The sequence below is a fragment of the Mus caroli genome, chromosome 6 (genome assembly GCF_900094665.2).
Source record: "Mus caroli chromosome 6, CAROLI_EIJ_v1.1, whole genome shotgun sequence".
NCBI lineage: Eukaryota > Metazoa > Chordata > Mammalia > Rodentia > Muridae > Mus > Mus caroli.
Genome location: NC_034575.1, coordinates 37,247,807 through 37,252,939, shown reverse-complemented (window position 1 = coordinate 37,252,939; position 5,133 = coordinate 37,247,807). Strand labels below are relative to the sequence as shown.

At 43.4% G+C, this 5,133-nt stretch overlaps 1 protein-coding gene across 1 annotated transcript in view; it reads left to right on the top strand.

Annotated features, from left to right (window-relative positions):
* The first annotated feature begins 2,384 nt into the window (after positions 1–2,384).
* Positions 2,385–5,133, top strand: part of Tcaf2 (TRPM8 channel associated factor 2) — a 21,860-nt gene continuing 19,111 nt past the window's right edge. Inside the window, exon 1 of the mRNA XM_021165630.2 lies at positions 2,385–2,585. The gene's annotated coding sequence lies outside the window, so the exon portion shown is untranslated. The remainder of the gene's footprint in view (positions 2,586–5,133) is intronic.

Genomic DNA, 5,133 nt, shown 5'->3' with positions numbered 1-5,133 from the left:
ATGTGTCCTTCTTACCAGTTGGAACATCTTCTGGGTATATGCCCAGGAGAGGTATTGCTGGATCTACTGGTAGTACTATGTCCAGTTTTCGNAGGAACTGGCAGACTGATTTCCAGAGTGATTGTACAAGCTTGCAATCCCACCAGCAATGGAAGAGTGCTCCTCTTTCTCCACATCCTTGACAGCATCTGCTGTCACCTGAATTTTTGATCCTAGCCATTCTAACTGGTGTGAGGTGGAATCTCAAGGTTGTTTTGATTTGCATTTCCCTGATGATTAAGGATGTTGAACATTTTTTCAACTGCTTCTCAGCCCTTCGGTATTCCTCGGTTGAGAATTCTTTGTTTAGCTCTGTACCCATTTTTTAATGGGGTTATTTGGATTTCTGGAGTTCAGCTTCTTGAGCTCTTTGTATATATTGGATATTAATCCCCTATCAGATTTAGGATTGGTAAAAATTCTTTCCCAATCTGTTGGTGACCTTTTTGTATTATTGACAGTATCTTTTGCCCTACAGAAGCTTTGCAATTTTATGAGGTCCCAATTGTTGATTCTTGATCTTACAGTACAGGCCATTGCTGTTCTGTTTAGGAATTTTCCCCCTGTGCCCATATCTTCGAGGCTTTTCCCCACTTTCTCCTCTATAAATTTCAGTGTCTCTGGTTTTATGTGGAGTTCTTTAATCCACTTAGACTTGAGCTTTGTACAAGGAGATAAGAATGGATCAATTCACATTCTTCTACATGATAACCACCAATTGTGCCAGCACCATTTGTTGAAAATGCTGTCTTTTTTTCCCTACGGATTGTTTTAGTTCCCTTGTCAAAGATCAGGTGACCATAGGTGTGTGGGTTCATTTCTGGGTCTTCAATTCTATTCCTCTCCTCTACCTGTCTGTCCATCATGACCACTTAGGCTTCATTCCAGGGACACAGGGATGGTTTAATATACAGAAATCCATCAACGTAATCCACTATATAAACAAACTCAAAGACAAAAATAACATGATCATCTCGTTGGATGCGGAGAAAGCATTTGACAAAATCCAACACCCGTTCATGATAAAAGTCATGGAAATATCAGGAATTCAAGTCCCATGCCTAAACATAATAAAAGCAATATACAGCAAACCAGTAGCCAACATCAAAGTAAATGGAGAGAAGCTGGAAGCAATTCCACTAAAATCAGGGACTAGACAAGGCTGCTCACTTTCTCCCTACCTATTCAATCTAGTACTTGAAGTCCTAGCCAGAGCAATTCGACAACAAAAGGAGATCAAGGAAATACAAATTGGAAAGGAAGAAGTCAAAATTTCACTATTTGCAGATGATACGATAGTATATATAAGTGACCCTAAAAATTCCACCAGAGAACTCCTAAACCTGATAAACAGCTTCAGCACAGTAGCTGAATATAAAATTAACTCAAACAAATCAATGTCCTTTCTCTACACAAAAGATAAACAGGATGAGAAAGAAATTAGGGAAACAACACCCTTCACAATAGTCACAAATAATATAAAATACCTTGTGTGACTCTAACTAAGGAAGTGAAAGATCTGTATGATAAGAACTTCAAGTCTCTGAAGAAAGAAATTGAAGAAGATCTCAGAAGATGGAAAGATCTCCCATGCTCATGGATTGGCAGAATTAATATAGTAAAAATGGCTATCCTGCTGAAAGCAATCTACAGATTCAATGCAATCCCCATCAAAATTCCAACTCAATTCTTCACTGAGTTAGAAAGGGCAATTTGCAAATTCATCTGGAATAGCAAAAAAAAAAAAAACCTCTGGGGGAATCACCAAGCCTGATCTCAAGCAGTACTACACAGCAATTGTGATTTCAAAACAAAACAAAACAAAACAAAACAAACAAAAATAAAACTGCATGATACAGTCATGTTTTCTGCCCAGTGAAAATGCTCCTGAAAGAGATTTCCTCTCCTCAGATTCCGACAGCTACACTGCCAGTGATGGTCACTAGGGGGCTGGCCCTGAAGCCCAAGCTTGGAGATATTAACAGAGCAAATAGGCACTGGTGTAGCACCAAGCCAGCTGTAGTCAGATTCCCGGTCTGGCAGAGCAACTGTTAGTGGATGTTCGTACATCCGGACTTCCCAGATACGGGAATAGTCCAGCTTCATAGATGGCTTCGCATCCGGAACAGCCCCACAACTAACCAGTTCCCTGGGTAGCTCATCCAATAGGACAGCCTCACCTATAACCAGCCCTGTTCCTGGGATAGTCACGCCCTGGAAAAGATCCGCCCCTGGGAAGCTCCACCCTCGAGACTCAAATCGGCCCTAAGGAAAGTCATTCACTTGGGCAGCGGGCTTTCCTATAGCCCCGCCTTCCGCAGCCCCGCCCCTAGAGGCCCCGCCCATGGAAGACCCTTATTCAAACTGCAGTCCAGACTCTGCAGCGACAGTCAGCCGCCGCAACCTCTGTGGTGTGAATTTTCTGTCCGGGTTTGTTCCGGTGTGTGGCTGGGTGTGCAAGCACTAAGACGACGCTGGGAAGAAATCCTTAAAGTGCCAGAAGGCTACTGGACGCCATTCCCGACAGTCAGTGTATCTTCTCACAGGTCTGTTTTTCTTTTAGTTTTATTGGACTGGAACAGTTTTCTAGTTAACTCAGAACTCCTTTATCTTAGCTCTCTGAACTTGAGTCACGAATTTGAAAAAGGTGTGTGTTCACGCGTGCAAGCACATTTAGTTACAGAGTGCTGGGACTGTTTTCGTTTGTTGCTCTTCCTGCCAAACTTGGGAAAAATTAGAGGACTTTCTTTTCAAACAAACTTCATGAGACATTGAGCTTGGAATTCCTGATCTACCTGCTGCCTTTTCCAGCCCTAAGCAGAATTTCCCACAGTTCACTTTCCGGGAACAGTGCTATGAAGTGGGGGGTGAGGCACATAGAGACGTGCCAACACCAATAAATATTTCACCTCACAGAGTAGTGGCTGAAAAGTGACAGGGTTCTTCTATACAGTTCTTAGTCAAAGATATGGAAGGTGGGAATGCATTCCTCAGATTCAGGCCAGGTCAGCTCAGTCTGGTCATGTCCATGAACTAAATGGACTGGACTATGAGGATAGATGAAAGGAGATGGGCAACATGAGTTGTTTAACATTTCATATGAACAGGACGAACAAAGGAGACAGGAGGAACAAGGGGGGTCTGCCTGAAATCCCAAGTGAAGAACATGGGGAGAAACAAAAAAAAAAAAAATGGAAGGAGAGAACTCAACAAGGAGGAGTGTCAGCTGTCTAGATCTGTCTGCTACATAGCTCAACTCTTCCAGGGACCCTCCTAGGATGCACCTCAGAGTGGCCCTGGGCAAGTACCCATGGCTCCCCCCAGTACCTGAAAATTTTCTTAGGATGTCAGTTCACAGCCATTGGAGGGGTGCCCTGTCAATCATGTGAGAGAAGGTGGAGGAGGTCCCCTATAGTGAGCTACTCAGATGTGGGAATAGCGAAGTCCTGTGGATCACCAGCCACACTCCGCACTCAAGGAAAGGAGACAGGGAAGAAAGAGAGAGGCACTCGCTTTTCATACTAGCACTTATACTCTAATCTGTAAAACAATGGTCCTCGGACCTCTGTGATTGGTCTAGAGAGAGAGAGTCTGAAGTGGCTACTGGGGTAAGCTCAGCTCTCAGCATACCCTGCTTCCAAAAAATTTGAAAAGAACTTTCCCAGACAGTCGAAATGAGTGGCATGGGGGGTTTCCACTAGGGCAGATTTGATCATTTGGAAGCTGTTTCCAACAAGGTAAGCAAAGCTGTCAGACCTGATGCACTTTCTGAAAGGTCATGCGACCCCAACTAACACAGTTTGTAGCAGGTCATGTGACCCTTTTGTCTGAAAGAATAAAACAAACACCAAGTCAGTCTCTGCCTTTGATTCATCAGATCCTAAGGGAAGCTGCACCTCTACCCCAGGACTTGTTCCTCTCTGATGTTCACTCTGCTGCTGCCCTGGTGTGCCTCTTACCAAACTGATCCTCCCACACCATTTCAGGTTTCAGCTTTCTGTTCCTATTCCTACCAGGTCTTTCCTGTCATGCATTCTAAAGCAGTCTTCCTGTCCATAGTTCATCAATAGATAGCAACTGGGAATTGCTGCAGTTGTAGTTGTTTATTTATTTATTTATTTATAAGCCTACTTATTTTTTTATGTTCCTTTTTATTGGGTATTTATTTCATTTACATTTCCAATGCTATCCCAAAAGTACGCCATATGGTTCCCCACCCACTCACCCACCCACCCACTCCCACTTCTTGACACTGTCGTTCCCCTGTACTGAGGCATATAAAGTTTGCATGACCAATGGGCCTCTCTTTCCACTGATGGCCCACTAGGCCATCTTCTGATACATATGAAGCTAGAGACACAAGCTCGGGGGGCGCAGGGGAGGGGGTACTGGTTAGTTCATATTGTTGTTCCACCTATAGGGTTGCAGATCCCTTTAACTTCTTGGGTACTATCTCTAGATCCTCCACTGGGGGCCCTGTGATCCATCCAATAGCTGACTGTGAGCATGCACTTCTGTGTTTCCTAGGCCCCGGCATAGTCTCACAAGAGACAGATATATCAGGGTCCATTCAGCAAAATCTTGCTAGTGTATGCAATGGTGACAGCGTTTAGAGGATGATTATGGGATGGATCCCCAGATATGGCAGTCTCTAGATGGTCCATCCTTTCGTCTCAGCTCCAAACTGTGTCTCTGTAACTCCTTCCATGGGTGTTTTGTTCCCAATTCTAAAAAAGGGCAAAGTGTCCATTCTTTGGTCTTCGTTCTTCTTGAGTTTCATGTGTTTCACAATTTGTATCTTATATCTTAGGTATTCTAAGTTTCTGGGCTAATATCCACTTATCATTGAGTAAATATCATGTGAGTTCGTTTGTGATTGTATTACTTCACTCAGTATGATGCCCTCCAGGTCAATCCATTTGCCGAGGAATTTCATAAATTAATTTTTTTTAATAGCTGAGTCGTACTCCATTGTGTAAATGTACCACATTGTCTGTATCTATTCCTCTCTTGAGGGGCATCTGGGTTCTTTCCAGCTTCTGGCTATTATAAATAAGGCTGCTATGAACATAGTGGAGCATGTGTCCTTCTTAC